We start from the raw sequence: 25,795 nt of genomic DNA, 5'->3' as shown, positions 1-25,795 counted from the left end.
CCTGGGAAAAAATCCCTCCTCTGACTGTTGTGTGGGATGTGACACCTAGGACTTCCACAGCTACCTTTCCCCCACGTAAAGAGGAAGGGCAGAGACAGAAAAAACCACAGGGAAGCATAGTAGGGCTGATTGCATTAGGTCAACCCTGAAGTCTGTGGAATCACCCAACTGCCAGTAAATTTCTTATTGTTCAGGCCTCCTGGAGTGGAGTTTTCAATGATCTACAGCTGGAAAACACCCCAAAATAAAGCATTATTAAGAGAACAGAATGCCCAGGCAGTGGGCTCAACCACATGCTGAAGAGTTCAGACAAGTCAGTGCATCGAGGGACCAGAGCGACAGTTTAGAGCCTTGTTTTTGTTGAGGGAACTGACCCAGTTAGTATTTCCGGTTCTGACAACCATTGTTTACTTTGCCCATTTCCAAAAGTTTTCCAAACTGGCCAGTCTAAATTATCAACCAGACAAAGTGCTGAACACTTTCCACATTATTTTAACCAGAGTGATCAAAATTGCCTTCCCCAGAAGTCACACGGATGTCATTTCCTGCAAAGACAATGGGAGACTAATTGCTCAGCCTCACACTCTAATAGGGAAGACAACCTGTGACATGTAATTACTGGAGGGTAAATAAGGAAAAGCTTGAGGCTCTCAAAATCTGTTCTGGATCCACTCCAAAAACTTGGGGAAAAGGAAAAAGAGAGAGAGAGAGAGAGAGAGAGAGAGAGAGAGAGAGAGAGTGAGTCAGCTGATCTAAGAAAAGATTTGAGGGGCTAGCAGATTAGGTAACCACCCATACCAATTTTACACACCACTGGCACTTATTAAAGACCTACCTAAGGGAAACTAAATAGACCTACTATTATATAAAACCGTATATGGCTTTGGTGTAATTTTGCTTCATATATAGGAGTGATGTCATCAAGGAAAACTGGTATCTAAATGGACATTATCTCTTTAGTGAGTCATGGCTTCTTAGCCACAACAGGATATTTTGGGGGATGGGCTTGTGTTGGCTTGATGAAGAATGTGCTATCATGGAGTGGACGTTAGTTGGTTTTCTACAGAATATTCCTTAAATTCTATTATCTAAGGTCTCTTTTTCTCTCCAAACCTTTTTGCTTTATCTTCCTTGGTACCTAATACACTGTCACAGCTCCAGCCATCATCCCTTGTCATGAGTTTCAAACCATCCCTAGATCTACTGCCCACACTCCCAGTTCCTCTGCTGCCCCTAGACAGAAAGTACCCCGAGGACGAGCACTTTGCTTTGGTCACTGCTCTATTCCCAATGCTTAGCACAGTGGCTGGCACTGAGTATTACATGTTTGTTGAATGAAGAAGTTAAAGGCCTCACATAGAGTCTTAAGATGGTTCACAGAATTTCCTGCCATCACCCTCTAACTGGCCTGATTCAGTTCTCTCCTTTACTCCCTCTATTGACACGAATGCTCTGGATTACAGCACTGGTCATGTGAGTTCTAGAATGTCTCAGCTGAGAATGACTTACCAGCCCAGCCCTGAATATTTCCGGGTGAGAAACTGGTCCCACCAAGGCCAGAAAACTTGCCTAAGGTCTTATGATTAGTGGGCAGCAGAGGCAGGGTTATAACTCAGGCTGCTGACTCAGTGGCTCTTGCTAACATGTGACCGATTAGTTCAAAACCTTTAATACAGCGGTTCTCAACCTGTGGGTCGCCAACCTGTGGGTCGCGACCCCTTTGGGGGTCAAATGACCCTTTCACAGGGGTCACCTAAGACCATCAGAAAACACATATATAATTACATATTGTTTTTGTGATTAATCACTATGCTTTAATTATGTTCAATTTGTAACAATGAAAATACATCCTGCATATCAGATATTTACACTACGATTCCTAACAGTAGCAAAATTACAGTTATGAAGTAGCAACGAAAATAATTTTATGGTTGGGGGTCACCACAACATGAGGAACTGTATTAAAAGGTTGCGGCATTAGGAAGGTTGAGAACCACTGTTTTATATGTGTTTTCCGATGGTCTTAGGCAACCCCTGTGAAAGGGTCGTTCGACCCCCAAAGGGGTCTTGACTCACAGGTTGGTGACCCACAGGTTGAGAACTGCTGCTTTAATACTTTTTCAGCAGAACCTAGTACAGGGCTAGGTATGTAGGAGATACCCAATAATATTTGTTGACTGACTAATTGGATAAACGAATGGTTCTCTTTGGCATATACCAATAGGTTTCAGTTTGTTTTTTATTTAAGTGGAACTCTCTTTAAAAGAAAGGGAATACCCCAGTACACAAAATGGAGAAGAAAGGAGCTGCTGGACCTCTGACCCTGCAGTGCCTCTGAGCCACCTTCTCAAGACCTCCGGGCTTGGTGACACTACTAGAAAAACCAAGGACTTACACAAACTCTAACTCTTCAGCTTTGCCCTCAGAGCCACCCACCATCGTTCCAAACCCACCTCAGCCTTATCTTCCATTTCTTCTTCCTCCCTCATGCCCAGCCTCACCAAAGCACTTACCTCCACCTGCAAGATAGGAGAGCCAACCTGTTCTGCACACCCAACTCTAATATAAATCCTTCCCTAAAGTTCCTGTCCAATTTTCTGCACAGGAATTAATCTACTATCGGACTTAGAGTACCATCTGCTTCAAGGGAAAGGGCCAGCTCCCGGAGGGCAGGAATATACTCTACGTTAGTCTCTCAACCATTGGCACCTTGCACAGAGGGAGCACTTCTAGTCATTTTGTTGCAGTCAACTAAATTATATAAGTTTTGCAATGGGGATTCCAAATCCCCCCCTCACCTGTGCAGGCTAAAGATAAAGCCAGCACACACTTGGAGACCCATCTGCTAGGGAACAGCTGTGTGAGTCTTATTTTCAAAAGCAGAGAATTGCGGGGGAGGTGCGAGGGGCAGAAAAAATGACTTCCCTTCCCCTCAAGAGCTCTTCTGTGACTATGGATGTTCTGTGCAATGTGAGATACAAGATGGGCAGCTGGTGTTAGAAATAACAGATTTTATTAAAATATAGTCCTGATTCCATTTACGCCACAATATTCTCTGCAAGACCGAAGTCAATTGTCTGAAAAATTAAAGTGTTCTAAGTGGTGGAAAAATACATTAAACAAGCAAGTGCAAAAAGTCCAAACGCCAATCGCAAGAAAACACAGGGTTCCCTAGGAAACCAAGCCTACTTTATGACTGACTGTGACCTTCCCTCCTCATGGGAGAGAGGGGGGGAGGCTCTGAGGAGGCATCACTGACCCATCTGCTTCCCTTGTCTGCAGAGACTATAATCCAGGGGTCCTCAAACTTTTTAAAGAGGGGGCCAGTTCACTGTCCCTCAGACCATTGGAGGGCCGGACTATAGTTTTAAAAAAAACTATGAACAAATTCCTACGCACACTGCACATATCTTATTTTGAAGTAAAAAAACAAAATGAACAAAATGGGGACAAATACAATATTTGTATTTGTATGTGGCCCGTGGGCCATAGTTTGAGGACCCCTGCTCTAATCCTTCTGGCTTCACTCCAACAAGGTGGGGAGACTCAAATAAGTTTGTGGTGGTTGTTTCCTTTATTATTTGCTGGAGGTGGAGTAAAGAGCAGAAGAAAAGAGGAGAAAGAGAGACGAACAGAAAGATGAGCATGGGAAGCACTCATAAGGGAGTAGGAAGGTCAAACTGCAAAAGGCTAGCTGCTCCTTTCTTGTCAGCTATTGCCAGGACCAGAGAGAACAAGAGGCTCACCAAGGAGCAAGCCACCACCAAGCCACCAAATGAGCTTATCCTCACCCGCCCTAGAGGCCAGCTCTGAAGCAGGCTAGAGACAGGTACACTGTGGGCTCACTGGCACAGATGGCTGGGCTGAGTCATAAGGGTGGCTGGAGGGGTTGGGTGAAATTTTACGGCTCTCCTTTCTCCTCTTAATCTCCATCAACCCCAAAGAGGAGTGATATAATTTTCTTCCTCCTCTTTCTCAAAAACTACCACCACCACCACCACCACAACAACATAATGCTTCTAGCCAATATAATCTTGAAGAGTATATAAACGTTTAGGCTGAGGATGCCCAGTTTATTTGGGGAAGAAATAAATGAAGTAAATGCCACTGGAATAATGAGTTGTCAGGAAGAAAAAGAAAAGATTGTGCTTCTATAAATGAGGATGAAATATATGTTTATAACTGTGTCTTTTCTTTCTGGCAATGAGTTCTGTCAAGTGATCACATCAGTTATGCAGCAGGTAAAATAAAACAGCAACTCTGTTTTTGTAGAATACTTGAATTACTTCTGACTTGCCCTTGTAATGACGCTATTTCTAAGGATCTGTGATCCAGAGTCTAAAACGCTACTTTGCTACCATGCAGGTGCAGCTGCTCTCTCCCAACCTGATTACACTCTCAAGACCCTCCAAATAGACATTGTGTAGTGGCTCCTGGGAAAGCCCATGAAATGCACACAGTATCACAATGTGGCCAAGATCAAGGTTAATAATGATGCGTGCAGAGCCCTTGGGGTGGAAGTGGGCTATAATGTTAGAATCCCAGAATCCTGAGGCTGAATGGAAAGTTAAAGAATATGTAGTCTGGTAGTATTTAAGTAATTTTGCAATCACATTCACATATACCACATACACATACACACATACACATACACACAGAGAGAGAGACAGACAGACATGCATACACACATCTGCACGCATTGCAAAGGTGTATGCTAAATTCCAAAATATTATATATCTGTGGAACATAACAGCTCTGGTTAAAGGGAAAAGGACTCAAAACACTGCCACCTTTGCCATCTTCCTGGCCCACTTCTGGGGAACCCTAACATTCTAAGAACACTGAAAATCCCAGATTCAGTCCCCTCCCCCACCCAATATCTGCATCTTGCTCTTAACACCTCCTCCAGCCTGCATGCAGTTCTCCATGTGGCAATGTGGGAGACCCAACACTTCTACCTTTTTTCTACCAAGGACCTATTTTATTCACCTCTGAGGACCCCACATTTTAAACCATTTCACCTCCTCTCACAAAACATTTTTAAAGTGATAATTCATTTACCCAGCTCTTATTTAGAGTTAGTGAAAGCTCAACTTCAATCTTAATCCTGGTAAACTTGGGAAAATTCCTTAATAAAGTGAAGTAGTAAACCCAGTACAAGATTTTCTTCTCTTCCTCTGCTTTTTTATTTCATCAAAAACAAATCTTCATAAAGGAAATATCAAGTATCTAGGAATACGTCCAACAAAAGTTGTGTAAGACCTTTACACTGAGATCTATAAAGCATTATTGAGAGAAATTAAAGAAGATTTAAATAGAGGGTTATATCATGTAGATGGACTGGAAGTCTCGTTATTTTTAAGATGTCAGTTCTACCCCAAAATTGCATCTCCAATGAATTTCAATGAAAAAAGGTTATTTTTTTCCTGTTGAAAATTGAAAAGCAGAATCTAAAATGTATATAGAAATGCAAAGTGACAAAAGCCAATATAATCTTGAAGAGTAAGAACAAAGATGGAAGACTTAGTCTATCAAATGTCAAGATTCATTATAAAATGATAATGCTAAGACAATGTATTTGTGCAAGGATAGTAAAATAGATCAACAGAACAAAAGAGAAGGTCCAACATTTGACCTAGAGAGATAGTCTCCTAATTCGTGATAAATGGCATTGAAGTTCAATAAATACTATGTTATGGGTTGAGTTGTGTACCCCCAAAAGATATATACAAGTTTTAACCCCCAAGAATATGATTTTATTTGGAAACAGGGTCATTACTGATGTAATTAGTTAAAATGAGGTTAGAGTGGATTAGGGTGGGCCCTAAATCCAATATGTCTGGTATCCTTAGAAGCAGCAGCAAATTGAGACTACAGACATGAGGGGAAGAAGACCATGTGACAACAGAGGCAGAGATCAGAGCAATGAAGCCCAAAGCCCAGGAACACCAAGGATTACATGCTACCACCAGAAGCTGAAGAGGCAAGGAAGCATTCTTCTCTAGAGCAGTGGTTCTCAACCTTCCTAATGCCGCGACCCTTTAATACAGTTCCTCATGTTGTGGTGACCCCCAATTTCATTGTTACAAATTGAACATAATTAAAGCATAGTGATTAATCACAAAAACAATATGTAATTATATATGTGTTTTCCGATGGTCTTAGGCGACCCCTGTGAAAGGGGTTGTGACCCACAGGTTGAGAACCGCTGCTCTAGAGCCTTCAGAGGGAGCATGGTCCTGCCGACACCTGGATTTTGTACTTCTAGCCTTCAGAACTGTGAGAAAACAAGTTTCTATTGTTTTAAGCCACCCAGTTTCTGGTACTTTGTATGACCACCCTAAGAAATGAAGAGACTGGGTTTCTATATAAGAAATGAATCTTAATCTCTACCTTCACTATGCAAAAATCAATTCCACATGAATGATAGAACTCAATATGCAAAGTAAAATAATAATACTTTTAGAAGAGAACATAGAGAATATCTTCAAACCTTGCAAAAATACAGATTTTTAAAGAATTGAACACAAGAAAATGTTAACCATGAAGGAAATGAAGAATGTCTTTATCAAATGACATCAACAGAAGTGAGAAGTAGGTCACACAGCGGAGAAGATAATTGCAATACATCTACCCAGCAAAATCTCCTACAAATCCTTACGGTAAGGGTGACAATCCAATAAAGAAATGGGCAAATACCTGAGAAGAAATTTTTCAAAAAAGAAAATCCTAATGGCCAATAAACAGAGAAAAAGATGCTCTAGTTTAGTCATCAAAGAAAAGTTAAAATGACAATGCATTATCTATCAATAAACACCTACCATATTAGCTGAAATGACAGACAGAGACAAAACCCACAAGGATAGGGAGTGACTGGAACTCTCATACAGTGCTGGTGAGAGTGTAGATCGATAAAGACACTTTGGAAAATTGGCAGTATCTATTAAAGCCTAACATACCCGTATCCCCTGACCCAAGATCTCACATTGAGAAATCTATCCTACAGAAATGCTACAGATGCTCACCCACTGACGTGTTTAAGAAAGTTCCTGGTCATACTATCTGTGATAGACTTAACTGGAAATGACCCAAAAGCCATGTACAATGGAAGGGTTAGACAAATTTTGGTATAGTTAGTTATACAATACATGACACAGCAATGAAAATGGACAAATTACAACTAGTAACAACATGGATTAATCATCCAAATATAATATGAAAAGGGACACAACAGTATATACTGAAGATTTTATTTATAAAAATAGACAAAACCAACCTATGTTAGAAAACATGCTATTAGTTACCTCTGGTAGGAGTAGGGTGGTTAGCGACTGGGAAAGGGCCTAAGGGGCTTCTGGTGTTTGGGTGATGTTCTTTCTCCATCTGGCTGCTGGCTACAGGGGAGAGTACTCACTTTGTAAAAATTCATTATCAGTGCACTTAACAATTTGTGCTCTTTTCTGTATGAATATTATTATACTTCAATTTTTAAAAATCGCAGTGGTTAATGCCGTGAAACCAGAGACAAAACAAAGCTCTTATAAGAACTGAAAGCAAGAGAGTATAGCAATTTAATCTCTGCAAGATAATTCAAAAATTTGCTTTGCTAAAAGCTTATAAGTGCCATTTCATTTAATTGTGTTTTTTATTCACTTAAGATAACTGTCATGCCAAAACTATTTTATTATGAGATGTTAGGACAGTATGAAGCCAACAGTTTTGAAATAAAATAACACAAATCATTTTAAAGCAAAATCTGGATACTGAAGTCCGTTTATTTTTCATGTCAATTAAAAATGTTTCCTTAAGGCCTTGGTTTACAGCCTGCAGCATCCCTGGATGGGAAAGGCCTGGGGATAAAGGTGTTTTCTTTCTGTGGTGCACAGTAGGCACTCAAGATTTTCCTTCCAGAGTCACAAGTGAGATCTGCTCGTTCCTGCAAATGGAAGCCACAACAGTTGAGCTTGCCTCTGCAGCTTTGTCCTGGATAAATATAGTTTTCACCTGGAAGTCTGAAACATGGAAAATAACTCCCAGGACACCATACCTGCCTTTGTCGATTTCTGGCCTCTTCAGATTCCCGCTGTGAAATACACATGGTCACGAGGTAGAGAGTCCTGACCTACCTCAGGGCCCAGCATCACACTGATGGAGAGAGAATTCTGTCCCCTCAGTCTTGGGGGCAGCTGGACCTCTGCCTTTATGCTAGGCCCTCTCCCGCTTCTGGTCATAGTCTGTGCAGAGGTGAGCCCATCATCATTTGACCTGTGCTCCACACAACTGCTGCACCTACTGCTGAAATTCATCCGTTGGAGCGCAGGAACTAGATGGCCAGATGGGGCTTCCCCAGACAGCTGGGTTCTCTCCGATCCTCTGGTAGGAAGATTGTCTCTGGGCACTTATACAGCATCCTGCATGGCAGGCAGCCCCCACGGGAAGCGAGAGAGGGCCAAGCTCACCGTGGCCTACATTCTGAGTTGGGAAAGGAACCATATGTGAGGGACTGTGGAGACTGTGCGGTTTCCATGAAGGAAACCTCAGTCCCCCTCACCTTGAGAAGAGAGTATGGGGACAGGGCCCTGGAGCTAAGCTAGTCTTTCTTTGGCCACTCCATTTCCCTGTTAAGTTCCCAAAGGAGACCCCTTAGATTCAAACTCTGCTATTATTGTCCAGACTTTCTGATGCTAATTCTACTCCTAACTTCATCATCTGACAATGATTCTGTGTCATTTAAGAGGAAAGTTCTCTCTGGTAAGAAAATAATATTTGCTTCGTAAACAATAGTTTATTATGAGTGGCCACAGGGATTTTCTCAACGGAAAATACAGATAAATCACAAGAGTCAAATATGAAAATAAGTTAAGAATTTATGTGGACTGAGGAAAATCATCCAGGCCAATTCTTTGAGAGCCTTTTTGCTACCCAGCCAAAGCGGAGGTAAGGAAACGACAGTCTCTGGGTCAGAGTGGGCCCACTGCCTGTCTTTGCATGGCCTATGAATTAAGAATGGTTTTTACATTTTGAAATGGTTGAAAAAAGAATTAAAATACTATTTTGTGACATGTGAAAATTATAAGACATTCAAATATCAGTGCCTATAAATGAAGTTGAATTGGAACCCAGGCATACCCATTTGTTTACATATTGTCTCTGGTCGCTCTCATGATACAACAGCAGAGCTGTCTCGGCAGAGAATGGACAGCCTGCAAAGCCATACAATGGCCTTACAGCCACTTACAGAAAATGTTTGTTGACCTCCTAATTAAGATAATTTCTATGTATTTGCAGAAGGTTATACTCTCTGATTTTCTCACTCTGCCCTACATGTTTTGTTCTGGAACTGTCTCTACATATGATGAGTCAAAGGCAAGTACTAAGGCTGATGCCAATTTGACACTAACCTGGTAAACTAATACAGCCCACTACAGCAATGCCTTTCAATCTATGGTCCGGTAATCAATGTAGTGGGTTGCAAAATTCAACTTAGTTGGTTGTTGCCCAGCATTTTCTTTAATGAAGCAGAAGAAAAATATCAAGGAGATGGTTATGGACTGAATTATGTCCCTCTCACCATTCATATATTGAAGTCCTAACCCCAGCACCATAGAATGTGACTATATTTAAAGATAGGGTCTTTAAAGAGGCAATTAAGGAAAAATGAAGTCCTACGCTGGGCCATGAATTCAATATGATTTGGGTCCCTACAAGGGGAGGAGATTAGGACATGTGCAGAGGAAAGACCATGTGAAAATGAATGGAAAAGACACCATCTACCAGCCAGGGAGAGAGGCCTCAGAAGAAATCAACCCTGCTTAGTCAAGTCTATTGATTCTTTCATCAAGAAATAATCAGGGAAGGAAGCAAATATTTAATACCAGAATGCTTACTACATGTTATTTATAATATCAAATATGAGACCATTTGATTACACAGTAATAGCATGGTGGATGGTTAAATTAATGATGTCTGTTCATACAATAGAAAACTCCATAGTCACTACGTAATCCATTAAAAAATTATCACAATTTAGCCTGGCTACTGTGGCTCAGTGATTGAGTGTCGACCTATGAACCAGGAGGTCAAGGGTTTGATTCCCCAGTCAGGGTACATGCCTGGGACTTGCGGACTTGATCCCTAGTAGGGGCCATGCAGGAGACAGCCTATCAATGATTATCTCTCATCACTGACGTTTCTCTCTCTCCTTCTCCCTTCTTCTCTGAAATCAATAAAAATATATTAAAAAAGATCACAATTTAATATTAAATGAAAGAAGTAGGATCAAAACTATATATATATATATATATGCCTGTATATGATATGCATCCTCCACACAAAAGAGGAAAAATAAATACATCTTAACATTGCTATCTCAATATGGTGTGATTAAGAGATATTTTTATTTTCTTCTTTATAGCTCTCCAAATATTCTATAATGAGTGCATATTTTCAAGTCAGGAAAAGATATAAACTATTTAAAATATGTTTAAATTAAAGAATAGTATGCATATAGTTCTACTGTGCATCTTTGATTTGCCAGAGGCCTCTGACCACATTGGCAAGTGGGGCAAATTTTGATAATGTTATATACACTGAGTGGCCAGATTATTATGACCATCTGACGTTTGTAAGCAAATTAGCTATAATTTTGCGCTGAAGTTGCTAGAGGGCCAGACAATTATAAACAGGGAGGCAGGTTGTTTACCACGACAATAGAAGTGATTTTTTTCTGAAGATATGGGTAAACAACGCAATTTAACAGACTCTGAACATGTACACACACACACACACACACACACACACACACACTGAATGGCCAGATTATTATGACCACCCCATCAGTACTTTGTTGGGCCACCTTTTGCCTTCAATACTGTGGCGATTCTTCTTGGCATTGACTCCACGAGATGTTGAAAGGTGATGCGAGGAATCTGACATCATGCCTGATGAATAGCACTGTCCAGTTCTGTGAGATTTGATGGTTGTGGAACCAGCTGCCTGATGGCTCCTTTAACTTCGTCCCACAAATGCTCAATTGGATTGAGATCTAGTGATTGTGGGGGCCAACGAAGCAAGGTAAAGTCTCCCTCATGTTGTTGATAGCACTCCTGCACATACGAGCACTGTGGCATGGCGCATTGTCTTGTTGGAAGAAGCCATCTCCATTGGGATATGCCATCAACATGATAGGATGAACTTGATCAGCAACGATATTTAGGTATGTTGTGCTATTCAGATGTTGTTCCACACGAATTAAAGGGCCGAAATCATGCCAGGAAAACATGCCCCAAACCATAACATTGCCCCCACCAGCTTGAACGGTTGTACTCATGCATGTGGGGTGCATGCTTTCATGCTGTTTCTGTCAAATTCTCACTTTGCCATCTGCATGATGCAACTGGAAATGTGATTCATCGGACCACATGACTTTTTTCCAATACTTGACTGTCCAATGCTTGTGTTCCTGTGTGAATTGGAGACGTTTTATCTTGGTAACTGCAGACAGCAAAGGTGTTCGAACAGGCCTTCAGCTTCCATATCCCATATGATGCAGTGTACGGCTAATTTGCCTACACATGTCAGGTGGTCATAATAATCTGGCCACTCAGTGTATATACTATATATATAGAGAGAGAGGTTTCAAAATAGATTCAGCAGTGACTAGGACAGTCACTAGGATGAATTATAATGAATTCTGGCTTTGACAATACATTTGTTCAACAAGCATTTACTGAGTGCCTGTCATGGTCCAAGCACTCTGCTAGATATTAAAGGGTCAAACTGGGTCTCTGGGAACAAATGACCCATTGGCCGACACTGGGCCTATGCACCTGGACTCTAGCAAGATCTGTGCAGCCTGGCCCTCAACATTCCAACCACATCTGGGCTCTGACCCTGCCTGGATCTGTGGCCCTGAAAAAGGCTGGCCTCACCTTTCTAGTTCCAGCCACCTCATTTGTAAAACAAGGATAATCCTGACCCAGTTTGCAGCACTGTGGTGAAGAATAAGTGAAAAGCATTCTGGGCTTGTTTTAATCTATTCAGTGCCAGATGGATTCTACCCGGTAATAATCAGTGTTGCTTCCTTCCGTAGGAAATTGCATATTCTTAAAGAAAAAGTAAAGGGGTGGAGATGAGGTTCAGTGATTAAAGGGATATTCTGTATTTTTCTTCCTCAGAATATCCAAATTAACAATTACAGAAATAAATACCTGTTTCTAAGCCTCAGACAAGAGCAGAGGGAACTCAAAGTTTCCGAAAGGATAGGTAACATTCCAAGGACAAAACTGGGTGAGATGCTGCAAATCTTTAGGGAAATAATTCAATTAAAATCAGTACTTCAAAAATCTAATAAAATTAACTTTCCCCCCACCTCTTTCTTTTAGGAAGGGTGAGTTTAGAAAAGCAACATTTAAAAACAAACAACTGTCAACCTAAGTGTTAGTAAATTTAACCTTTCTAAAAAAGACTAAAGGACACTGAAAGAATGCCAACCATTATGTTCCAATCAGACATAAATATGAACATCTTCTCTTTCAAACTGAACACACTTTGCAAACATGGGAACATATGTATAAATTAATGCCCTTTATTATAGACTAGAGGCCCGAGGCCTGGTGCACGAATTCGTGCACGGGTGGGGTATGGCCAGCCTGCCCCACTGGGGCCGGCTAGGGGGAGGGGCTGCGGGTGGTTGTCTGGCCGGCCCCACCCCCTGATCGAACTCCAGGTCGAGGGGACAATTTGCATATCAGCCTTTTATTATATAGGATAGAAGAGGAGGTAGAGAAGGAGCTGGGAGAAGTGAGAAGGAAAAACATACAGATCTAAAAATGGAGCACATTTAGGAGAGAAGTCCCCTTTACTGGCTAGTGAGGTGAATAAATAAGCACTTTAGAAATACACAGAGAGAAGGTGAGGCTTTAACTCCTAGTGCTCACATTTTACAAGAAAGGTTAAGGGCACTTTCCGGTTGTTGCTACATCTTCAGATTCTTTGTGATCTTTCTACCACAGGAAGGATTAGTGAATGGAGTGTTCTGATAGCTTTACAATTATCTGAACTAAATCCCCCCTACCCCTCAAATCTTCATTTCAGTGGTTACCTGTCAATAACCACACAGGTAGGGTGCAAATGCTCAGAGGAAGCAAACATCTCTATATACTTTTCTCTGTCTTGGGGGTGACAACAGGTATGTTCCCCTTACCATTGCTCCCACGCCTTCACCAGCCTTGTTACTGCTGAGTCCAAACACTCCTGCCCCCAGTGGTAGCCACAGGTAACATCTCCACTGCCTGCACATAGGGACAGGGCTTGCAATTTCCAACCGGGGGTGGGGCGGGGCGGGGGAGTCATCCAATACTGTACACATGGCAACCATTGTTTATTCTGAAGGACACATGTGTGCTATGATATATCCAGTAATTGCTCTACTTTTTAAAAAGGAGTTGTAAAAATTATATTAAAAATGCTTGTTGATGCTCTGTGGGTTTGAGTCACTTGTAAAGCAGGATCAAAATGGATCCTCTGTTGTGGGTTCTTGCTGATTCTTTGATTCTTAACAACTTTGTTAATGTTAATAGGAGTTATGCACACATCAATGGAACAATAAATTCCTTGGGTTTAGTGGCGTTTCAATTAATGATATGTAATAAGCAACGTAAAATGCTTTCTAATTTTGTTCCAAGTAATGACACACTACCCAGAAGAGCTGAAAATCAGGCATAGGTCTCACCGCTGGGTGGGAAAGACCCGGGAGTGGGAGAAAGGAAGCTCTGTAGCTGGTTGGAGGCCTGCCTGGGGCTGCAGATGAACTCCTCTGCATAGTGCGTGGGAGTAGAGCAGGAGGGACAGACACAACTTGCCCAAGGGATAATGAATGTGATGAAGGGAGGAAAAGAAAACTCACAAAAGCGAGCCTGATGCAGAAGGAATTTACCATAATCTAAGACAGAAACGACTGACTGACACCGTGCTTCTTAAATCCGTCACAGAATGGTTCCATCTTTTCAGAGCATAAGTTAATACTATTCATTGACTTCCAAAAATACCCACCAAGATGAGAATAGGAATTTAAGTTGCAAAGATGATGCAGCAGAATTCCTAATGCATAGGTTATTTTGCAATGACACAAAGTACTGCTTCCACTTTCTGGAAACCCAGCTTCAGATTTAACCCTCTCTTGCCCTGGCCTGCAGGTCTAGGTCTCTCTCTCCTCAACTCTTCTCATAGGAACCAAATGCCACATGATTGATATCCTCTGAGGACAGGAGATTTGCCATGGAGCTGCAGCAGAGATGCATATAAATGGCAAATGCCAAACTTCCATGATTTGGTAAAAGAACAGATGAATATTTTAATAAAAAATCTTTTCAGTGTATTCTGTTCCATTCTTAATCACCTTATCCTTCCTAACCTTTTATCCTAATGCTTTGCAGATAGTGTGAAGAACTCTGCTTACAAGTAACAAGACCCCACAGCTTAAAAGTCTAGATACACAATGACAGATGTAGGGGGTGTCTGCTGTTAGCTGCTGAGAGCCCAGTTTCATATTGGAGAGATTTGGGAACACCATCTGCATCACCTGTAGTGCTGTAGATGGCCAAGCCGCCCTCTAACCTCTGGCAGCACCTGGATTGTTTGGCTCAGTGGTTACCTCCCACTTGGCAGATTTCAGAGCACTTTGAGTTTATGGCACATTGCATCTAAGCATTCCAATGTAAGCCATTTCCATCATGACCAAGGCAGGGCGTTTTATTTAGGATTATGTGGCTTTTCAAGGGAGTTCCCTATTTTTCCTGAAACACCTGCCTAGTCACTCTGAAGCAGAATCCATGGAAATTCTTATGACAAATATTAACTGAACAAATATTAATAGGGAGAGTGATTTGTTGGCTAGGGAAATGAATACAAAAATTCAATAGAATTTATCAGCCTCTTTATATCTGGGAATGCACTGATGGTTCACTCTATGTGTTATCAAAAAACAGGTCTCTCCACTGGTCCAGATTATACTAAAAAAATAAGCCAATTAGAAAAACAGCAAGTGCATCCCAAACTGTGACAAATGAAAATGGTGCCTGGGTTGTGCACTGTTTTTGGATTACTCCTCTCCTCGCCTCCACTGGTGTTAGAGATACAGCAGTGCTCTGTAGACAGCCTCTATGAGAGCACAGCCTTTGAGAAAAAGGCCTTGCCCCAGATCTCAGCTCCCCACAATGATTGGCATGAACCTTTTGGACAGGTGACTGAACAGGATGCTGTTAGGTGCTAGTATCAGACACCATCTCAGCCTTCAAGATGTTAGCAGCCCACTTGGCAGATAAGCTATATACACATGCCAAGTTAACAACACATGGACTACCAAGACAGATGCAGAATGGGTCTTGAAGAAACTGGGTAGAACACCTAGATTTCCCAATCATGCATGTTTTTCTTGGCTAGCAAACTAAAATTTGGGATTAAAAGATGACCAGAAACCAGATGAAGTTCCTCAAAGTGAGAAAAATGGAAACTTAACAGACTGTTTACCCATTGTCTCTAGAAAAAGGCCCTACCCACTCTGAATACGATTCCTAGGATCCTCCAATTGCTTCAAAAGAGTAGCTTTCCGCTGACCTTCAGAGGCCACTTGGAGTTTCAAAGTCATGTTGCCACTTCATCCTTTTGCTGCTTCATCCCCTGAGCACTGGGCTAATTTGCTAGTTTTTTTGATGTTCTAAACCAGGTACCTTTCAGGCGCACACGTTTATTTGAATGCTTTAAGGGGATTAATTCAAATATTTGGGCTTCATTAAAAATTTTTTTTACCAAACAATGCTGCTTTTCTGGCTTGACTCTGGAAGTGAGGTTTCACATTTTTAAAGTTGATAGATAACATTAATACATGTACAAGAGGTTTTCCTTTTCTCCAGCTACTCTGAATTGAGGATCACAAATTTCAAAGCTGATCATAACCCAGCCAGTTTCATTCATTATATATCCTCAGCCTTTTAGTTTCACATTCTCCAATCTGTGAAGAGTTTATTACAATTGTTAACATCAAGGCAAGTATGTAATCCACTTCATCATGTTTTCAGCCAATGACTCTTGGGGAGGAGAATGGAGAGCACAGAGGCTGTATAGGAGGATAATATAAGAACCTGAATGACAATTAGTGACTTTGCCTATGGCTTTGGCTGGCTCATGTTTAACATTATCATTTCTGAGAAACAATGTGCTGAGGCTAATTTCATCTCTGTTGCAAACAGTGCAAATGTAGAAGTACCTGAAGAACATGTGGAATTTCAACTTCCCAAAGAAGCCACGATGTTAATGTGGAATATTTTGCTTTCCAAGAAAACATTGCAAATATTCATCACGTCAGGAATGAGCAAACCACATGAATAGAGGAGAAGGAAATGACCTTCTTTCCCATACACGACCTTCTCCCCTTTAAATAGTTTTCCCACGTGCTAATTTTCTGAGTGGGTAAGACAGTGTGGACACAGCACTGGTTTCACTGAAGAATTCTTATCCTTAAATCCACAATTTACATCAAAAACTGCTAAAATAAACCAAAGAAACTTAAAAAGAACATTTCATTCCCACATGCCTGAAAGCCAGGAAGAGGCATCATGGTCCTGACAATACAGAGAGACCATGCTCAAGGAGTCAGAAAACAACAAAGTTAGGCTTTGGGGAGTATCCATACTTTCTGTTGCCATTAAACTCTCAGTCCCTTGAGGAGTCAGGGGGAATGGTTTTCTCCACCTCAGAAGGGACCCTCTCTCCTTCACTCTACCATGGGCATTCCTTTCTTCCCTACTGGACACCAGAACTCTGGGCGATCATTAGCAGACTGCTGCTGACTATAGAAATTGAATATTACATTAAAAAACCACTGATATATATTTTTAAGACAGGAGGAAGCACAACTTTAGGTTTTTCTTTCTTTCTACTGAGTAGCCAGATTTTGGAAACATACCTAACTGTCCCAAAAAAGCATATAATACAATGAATGGCAAAATCTGGATTTTTTTTGGCTCTGTGAAATGGGACATAAAACATAACACTTGGTAACCAGGGACTGCCTAGGTGGTTCTTACATCAACAGAAAAGAAAATGAGGGTGGTGCCTGACTCATAAGCAGAATGTGGTCCTTCCCACAAAGTCAGCCCAAGTGGGTACTGTGTACATAAAGTAGGACTGGGTGGAAACTTGGAGGCTTGAATAAGAACCTGCTGTGTCAGCACCACGCAGTGGAAAGAACTCGGTGAAAACTTAAGAAAACCGATTCTCTACAGGCTTCACTGATGATTTTTTTCTGTGACTTGAGTAGTCATTATCCCTCATTAGATCTCGGTTTTCTCATAAAATAAAGAGGGTAGGCCAGGTGACCGTTAGGTTCCTTCCAGGCCTCTGCTCTAACCCCACTGAGGTTCATTTCCTGGAGACTCTGCCAGCAGGCTTCAGCCTCTGAACTCCCCGTGCCTTTGGGTAGGGTCAGTGTGGACCCTCTCCCCCCCCCCCCCCCCCCCGCCACGACCCCCGATCTCACTTCCTTCTAGGGCCCTTTTTGCCATCCACAACAAACACCAGGTAGCCCAAAGTATGTGTGTTTACAGCCCGCTGTTTGGTCCTTTGGTGAGTTCTCCATGGATAGTTCAGGGGTTAGGAACACTAGCTCTGGAGGCTTTTTCACCAAGAGGCTGAAAACCACAACCCTTTTAGCCTGGGCTTTCCCATCACCAGAGTCAGGCAAACAACATTTTCTCCAGAACTGAGAATGTCAGGAGCTTAGCCACTCTCAAAGCTTCCAGATAAAATTCAGGAGGTCCAGTTAAATCTGAATGTTGGACAAACAATTTGGAACATACTTATGGTAACAAATATTTATTATTTATCTGAAATCCAGATTTTATTGAGTATCCTGGTTTTTGTTTTGTTTTTGTAATTTGCTAAATCTGGCACATGTAGATGCTGCTGTTGATAGTGGTAGGTACCAGGCTGCCACACTAAACTTATGCAGAATAAAACCACCAATGGCATGACTTCTGGGCCCTAGGAACAAGAGCCCTTATGGTTCAAGTTTATGTCTCCTTAGCCTCTCTCCCCTCCTAGGATCACCCCCTTTCGAGTTCTCCTACTGGCTTCCTATCACCACATATCCTGCCTGGATCCCCTTGGAGAGGTGCCCAAATTGTCTACTGACCACTTTTCCAATCACAGCCCCATTCCCTGGGCTAATCAATTTGATGGAATTAATTCACATACATGCGCCACTGTATGAGGTTAATGAGTCATCAACCTCCTCTGAAGCTACTGTTTTTTTTTAAAAAGGTCATTTATACCCTCAAATTAAAATGATCAAATTGTAGGCCATCAAAAAATTGAAGTGAAAAACAAGTAGGCTGTGTGAAAGAAAAGCATTGTGGGGGTAGGAGCTGGCTCTCATGACAGTTTCTCTAAAGTGTTTCTGCTTTTCCTTTCATCTTCTTCTTCGCCCACAACAACAGCTCCCACGGTAGCAGAAGACTCATGGAAAAGGGGCAAGTGAAAGGAGGAAGTGGCATGGTTGGAGTAGGAAGTGGGTGTCTACCTGTGAACTGGTCATCACTCTGAAACGGTGCAGTTCCTAGGGTGCCCCAGCTCCAGCATCTTCATTTAGACTGGAAAACACAAGGCCAGACTGAACTACTGAGCACCTTGTGTTCAGAGATGAAACACAATTGCATAAGTTTGTACTCCCTGAATCCTGAATGCTGGGCCAAATAACTCCAGGGACCATTAAGAACCATCTCTATCTTTATAGGGCAGATCAGTCTAGGGCAGTGGTTCTCAACCTTCTGGCCCTTTAAATACAGTTCCTCATGTTGTGACCCAACCATAAAATTATTTTCATTGCTACTTCATAACTGTAATGTTGCTACTGTTATGAATCGTAATGTAAATATCTGATATGCAGGATGGTCTTAGGCAATCCCTGTGAAAGTCATTTGACCACCAACGGGGTCGCGACCCACAGGTTGAGAACCGCTGGTCTAGGGCAGTGGTCGGCAAACTCATTAGTCAACAGAGCCAAATATCAACAGTACAATGATTGAAATTTCTTTTGAGAGCCAAATTTTTTAAACTTAAACTATATAGGTAGGTACATGGTTACTAACTTAATTAGGGTACTCCTAAACTGGCCTTTGCTATAAACGTCCTCAATCTGATTGAGGTACGTTCGCTGAGGTCGACCCCTTCCAACTCTCCCATCCACACTCGTCTTGTATACTTGTTTCGTCTATCTCCTTTCCGAAAACCGACTTCTGCCCATGGGCCACAAAGTTTCAATCGCACTGTACATGCACGCCTGCATGTGGTATTTTGTGGAAGAGCCACACTCAAGGGGCCAAAGAGCCGCATGTGGCTTGCGAGCCGCGGTTTGCCTACCACTGGTCTAGGGGGTTCTGAAAGTGAACCGGGAGGAGGAGAGGGATTGCTTTGAGATGGTGGGATACACTTCAACCAGAATTACTCAGGCATTTCCAACTGGGTCAGCTGGATTCCCCTCAGGCCCTGCTCTGCCCTCTGGGAAGGACATCTATCCAAGATGACCCTTTATCTTAATGTTCACTGCCCATCAGCTAAAAGCACTTCACCAAAGCATTAAAAGAAAAAAGGCTTAAAATGAATAAAATGGCAAAATGTTATATAACAGACTGTTTACTCTCCTTGTCAAGCAATTAGCCCTCATCACAGTGACCCTCACTCAACCTTTTGGGAAGACAAAATGGCCACATGTTCTGGCTCACTATTCAAGGTGAGATGAATTACTATTAATTTCGGATTGAGAAATTGTTTTATAATTTTGCAACAGCCATTGCAGGGTAGCTGGAGGCCCCTGGGGCGTACTCTACTGACTCAGCAGAATACACTTTCCAATTATCTTTATATCTTTGTAACTACCATGAGATCAGAGATGTGAATTTTTTAAGATAATAACAGAGTTCTGGTGGGAGTGGGGCGGGGGGCAAGGAGTAACACCCTCTGAGAATCACGTCCCAAGAGCTTTACAATCTTATGTAGTCCTCGAGAAATGGGCCTCTTGGTCCAAGCAGAATTTGATCTCATGTCCACTGTCTATCATACCCTGTTTCATTCAAGGCTTTGAGCACTGATTTCACTTTCCCCTTGGGAGACTGGAATGCTGTTGTTTTTACAGACTGTGGTCACTGACAGGGATGGACTACATATTTTATGGGCTTCTAACAACAGCTCTGCTAAAGGCATTTATTTTAGCACTAGAGGTCCGATGCACGAAATTCGTGCAAGGGGCTTGACCCTTCCAGCCCCGGCTGCCTTGGCCCTTGCGGCCCCGCCTCCCGCCCACTGGTCATTCCGAAAGGTTGTTCCGGAAGGTCGTTCTAGAAGGTTGTTCTGGAAGGTTGTTCTGCGTCCAGTCTAATTAGCACATTAGCTCTTTATTATATAGGATAGGAATTATTGATAACTGTTTTTTGGCAGGAAAAACAGTGTCCAGTATTTAGATAATTACATTTCATATCTTGAGTTACACTTTCATAGTCAACAAGAATTTTTTTCTTAATAGACGATAATGAGGAACTCTATGGCAAATTATCAAATTATCAGACACTGGGCTTCCCTCCTGGATGACAGGGAACCATCTCTACTCTTCCAAATCTTGCATAGTGAGTCAGGAGGAGTCTGGTCACTCCCAATAATTCATGAGTTAACAAGGAGTTGAAAGAGCAGCTATTACCTATTTCAGATTAGTTTTATCTCATTATATTGTAATTTTTAGGAGAATTCTTATTTTAAATCTTAGGTATTTCACTCATTCGCTCACTCATCCCCCAGTTAACAATAAATCATGGCACAAAAGGTAGGGGTCCAGTGTCCTTTAACTAGTTATCTGTTCAGAAGGCTATCTGGGCTTGGGGTCGTATAAATTATATTCTGTGTTTAGTGAACTACAAAAGATCAGTCATTGCAAGGGCCTTAGAACTGTCCTCTGTACCTCGAAGTCAGTAGGTAGAGGGGCGGGGTCCAGGAACCTGCATTTTCACAACCTCCCCAGGTAATCTTGAAGCACTCCTAAATTTGGGAACCAGACTGGTATAGAACACATTGCTATTATAGCTGAAGTCAGAAGTCAGTCCTTCAGGAACCAGTCAGCTTTGCTGTGTTGCAAAGAAACCTGCAACTTTTGTCAGTCAAGGTACCAGCAGGAAACAGGGCACGCCAATTACGATAACTTGAAGGGAATTTTAAAAAGGGGTTATTTACAAAGAGGTGGGCAGGGCACAGAAAAGCCACAAGGCTTACTGCAGTCCTCTGGGCTAGTAATGAGGGGGTTTGGGTAGGGCAGGTTCTCCCTGCCCCAAGGCCTGACAGAGGAAGGTGAGGGATGGATACCTGACCCTGGTACAGAGTGCTGTTGGGCATCACTGCCTGACAGGAGCTGTGAGCATCACGTAAGGGCCACGACCAGTCTGAGAGACCCTGCAGGGAATAGTATCCTAACCTCGCGCTCTCTCCCTCCAATCTGTGGGCACTCCCCTTGCTGAGAGGCAGAGCACAGAAGTCAGGTTTCTGGGATCAGAGCAAAGCAAAGAAGGGTGAAGAGCATTTGGAGCCAGAGGACCAAAGGGAAGATGCCTGATGCAATATCTCTAAAGAAACTATACCAGGGAGTGTCAAACCTTCACCTTCACCACAGACAGCAGCATTCCACATGCAAATGCTGAAGTGCCTGCCACGCCCCCTCATGAAAGCATCCGGTGGTACAGGTAACTACAGAAAGGTTACAACTTTACCCAAGGAAGTCTTTCAAAAACAAACTCACAAATGTACTTATCAAATATTTACTGAACACCGATTCCATAAAAGACACGACATTTTACTTTAGCCTGCAGTCTTTTATGTTAACCTCAATAGGGCTACTGCTAAGGGGTCATGAGGTTTAGTGAAGCACCCTATCACTATCTTTTTTCTAAAAGAAGCCAAAATAACTATACGACATAAAAGAAAAATATCTCAGATTTTTAAGTGGAAAAAAACATTTAATTGCATGCACTCATAGCCTTACAGCAGAAATGACCCTTATTTTTTCTTTATAAAATACTTGATTTTCCAATTAGGTTTTGCCTCCATATTAGCAGACAATCAAATGCATAATGTGCCGTCAGGTGGCCTGAAACAAATGGGTTGAGGGATGGATTTATTCCATCTTTCAACTTCCACCAACTACTGTTAGTTCCACTAAACTTAAGAAATTCTCAGGAGGCATTATGTTTGATCACCATGCTCTACACTATGGTCACCTTCAGCGGGTGCCCAGTAACTGACTTTGAACTCTACCTGGCTGTCTCCGAGTACACCTATTTCAAAGCAGCAGTTTCCTGGGCTCTCTGGTCGGCCGCGTTGGCTGTCCATGTGGGGCAGCGGCGTGGGCCTCCACAGATGCCCCAGGTGATTTCAGACACACAAGGTAGAATTATAAAATGAGCACCTTACTCCTTTTTTAATACTTTTCAAGCCTCTCAAACACCACTCAGCTGGATGTCGAATGTCTGCAAAAGCCCTCTCTTTAACACCTGCTAACACCCTTCTTCATCAGAGAGGGGCAGCTTTGGGCCAGAGTCTGTTACAGCCAAGGGCATCTATGAGAATGTGGTAACACTCTTCTTTTTACTTATATGTTGTAATGATTCTCATGTATTTATATCAAGTGATACTGGTTTACTACTTAAGGAGGTCGTATAAAGTTTATCTTAAAAAACAAATTTGGTTTAGAACAAAAAAATCAATTTTAGGGAAATATACAAATAATATAGGTGGCACATAGATACGGTGAAAATTGTACAGGTGGTATACACATGATTAAAGTTTGGAAAGCATTGATCTAATGGTAAGTATACCTCATGAGTCAGAGAAACCAAGGTTTTAGTTCCAATTGCTTTCAAATAGGCAATAATGACTAATTTTATTGCCTTGTAAATAAAGAATTTTTCATTGAAGGTAGTAGCTCTTCTGAAAGTGGCAGCGCAAAGGGTATAAAAACAATTTAGTCAAATTGCTTTGTAATCTGAATCCTATCTTGTTCATAGAATAACAGAGATGCTTGTGATACATTATTAAAATTAAGGTCTAAAGATTTATATACAATATACTATGTAGGATGAAAACCTGGGAGAATATAAATAATGAAGTGAGAGGAAGATAAGCTAAACGCTGTACTTTCATCAGGTCTAATGAGGGGGCGGTTGGCAGTCACCGACATGTGGAGAGAAAAACCTTTACAGGAGCCCTTCATTGAGCGTGATCCAGGGCCGTCCAGGCAGAATAAATTACAAAGGCAATCTGTCACGGTACATGAACCCTTTTGATGTCAGTCTAGTAAAAATACTGCATATTCTGTGGTACTGATCTGGGAAAACACTGTCAACAGTCATCTCCTACATGAACTGTAAATCTCTTAGACATTTTAGTTCAGCCCTCTTTCATCTCAAGTCACCCCAAATTCTATCCTCTCGAAAAATTTACACTTATGTTCATGTTCCATTCAAGTCAAGGCCCCAGGAAACACGAAATCAACCAAGGTATGGCACGTTTTCTTCTTACAAATATGCGAGTGAGGAAGCTGAGTGCTTGGGTGCGCTCACTTGCACCCACTTCCATGCACAACTGCATGTCCCTGCTCCCTATAGCCCCACCCCCCTAACCTACCCGGTGGGCAGAGCTGGGAACTAATGCTGCCCAGCCCATTCCAGAAAGACATGTTTGAAACAAAGCCTTCTGTGCTTCTGAGCCCTTACTTACGCTTGTGTTTTGCTAAATGCCACACATCAGCAGACCTCTTTCTGGGGCTGGGCCCTTTTCGTATGCACTGTCTGTTGTTTACTTGTTTTAAAAATATTCCCACAATGTATCTATTGTTCTCCATTCACTATATAATTATATGATACACTGGCAAGCAACTGCTCCTCAATGAATAAAAGTGTGTTTACAAAAGAATAATCAGAGTTGCCTGGCACAGGGAGCAGACCTTGCCCAGCACCAGCTGATGTATGCGGCAAACATAGAGTCGTCAGCCTTCTGCCCTTGCTAGATGGGCAAGCAGTCAGCATTTGCTAATTCTCATTTTAGCCACATAAGGTAGAGGCATGCTATTTTATACTGTATGTGAAATATTTTTACTTAGTTGCTAGAATTACAGGAAGTAAACAGACTAATTTTACTCAAGTCCTAAAGTTTATATTCAAATGGAATGGTTTTAAACATGCCATAAGAGCTGATTTTAGGAGTAGAAGGTTCATACAACATTGGATTTGAACCTATAAATGTAAGTATAACAAACATTAGACAAAATGGGTCAAGATGCTTCTGAGACTCCAGTTTCACAGAGACTTATTTGAGGAGAAAGGGCAAAATATGTATTTATGTTTTAGGGTCTTTCAAATCATATCTGTATTATACATGTTTTTGGGTGTCTGTTCCCTTTTCTTGGAAACTGTCCTGCCAACAGCTCAGCAACAAGCCATGTGACCAGAACTTATCTAGCAACATATGACTGGACAGAGTCAACAACCAACCAAAGGAGGGCCACCCCTATATGCTGGCTAGGTACCTACAAATTGTCTGGCTTGGCTTAAAAAGAAACAAACCAATCATAAGTTCTGCGAGGAATTGGAAATTAAAAAATGGGGAGGTGATTACCAGTTAAGTTGTGGGTTGCTAAATTGGCAGCAATGCTTTTTTTTTCTTCTAAATTTGGGGGAGTAATAAGCAGAAATAGCTGGACTAGGTATCCACAAAACCTTCTGCTTCCCAAAAGACATTTCTGGGTAGAACATTTCTGAATGACTGATCTATAAATACATAATGCATATTATTCACCGGGAGAGAACATTTGAGAAAGATATGCATGTACGTAATTCCTTGGGGAGTGGTGCAGAAAGTAGAGGCTGGTGTTTGGTCCATCTGATGCATGAAGCCTTACGGCCTGACAGCTGCTGGCTCTCCAGGCATCACAGGTGACAGCGAAAGCTGTAGCCTTGAAACTAGAGCACAAAGGAAGAAACATATGTGCCAGTTCCCAGGGATCATGTCCCAAGACCTCTGCACCCCAAACCCCAGCTTGAGGTGTGGAAGGTGCTCAAACATGCCTGTGAAGCTCTCTGGGACTGAACTTGGCCCAAGAGCAGCCTTGGGTGGAAGTCAATAGGCTTAGAGTTGAACTGGTTTTAGTGAAAAACAGAGAGCAGCTGCTCTCAGCACTGTATCTAAGCGAACAAAGGGAATTTTGAAGAACAGGCCGTGACTGACTGGGTAGGAGGGGTGGGTGCCAGGGCCTCGGGGAGGAGGCAGGGCAGATGGTGATGCTTCAGGGGAGCAAACAGAAATGCCCACAGCAGAACCCCAAGACCCTTTCACCTAAATGGATGTGTTAATGGCTCCCATGGAGCGGGTAGAAGAGGGCTTAATGCAGATGCCTCTGTCTACTGTACTGGCTGTAAATAAACCATGTGCTTGTCTGCACCATCTGCTTAGTGTGCACTTTGTGGAGCTGTGAAGAGAAAAAACCATTTGGGGCCAAATGGCTGGAAATACTTTAGTTGTATACTTAGGAACCAAATATGCTTACACAGCTAAATTATTACATTTCCTTTAAAGTGGGTAATTAAATTTAAAATGCTTTTTATTGGGGGTGGGGAGTGCTGGACAGTAGGAGGCCACACAGCTTTCCAAAGGTCAAAGAGCAGGTCTCGGGCACAGAATGGGGCTGGAGACAAGTCTCCTACCACCG

At 42.1% G+C, this 25,795-nt stretch overlaps 1 protein-coding gene across 7 annotated transcripts in view; it reads right to left on the bottom strand.

The window, feature by feature from the left end:
* Positions 1–25,795, bottom strand: part of FYN (FYN proto-oncogene, Src family tyrosine kinase) — a 213,330-nt gene that overhangs the window by 118,683 nt on the left and 68,852 nt on the right. For 2 of the 7 annotated variants that reach the window (XM_036318356.1, XM_036318357.1), the window contains exon 3: positions 18,578–18,647. The exons of the other annotated variants lie outside the window; for them this stretch is intronic. The gene's annotated coding sequence lies outside the window, so the exon portion shown is untranslated. The remainder of the gene's footprint in view (positions 1–18,577; positions 18,648–25,795) is intronic. 7 annotated transcript variants of the gene reach the window in all.

Source organism: Myotis myotis, unplaced genomic scaffold, assembly GCF_014108235.1.
Source record: "Myotis myotis isolate mMyoMyo1 unplaced genomic scaffold, mMyoMyo1.p scaffold_m19_p_7, whole genome shotgun sequence".
Taxonomy (NCBI): Eukaryota; Metazoa; Chordata; class Mammalia; order Chiroptera; family Vespertilionidae; genus Myotis; species Myotis myotis.
Note: the sequence above shows the minus strand (reverse complement) of the source record. Positions and strands in the feature narration are given on the sequence as shown.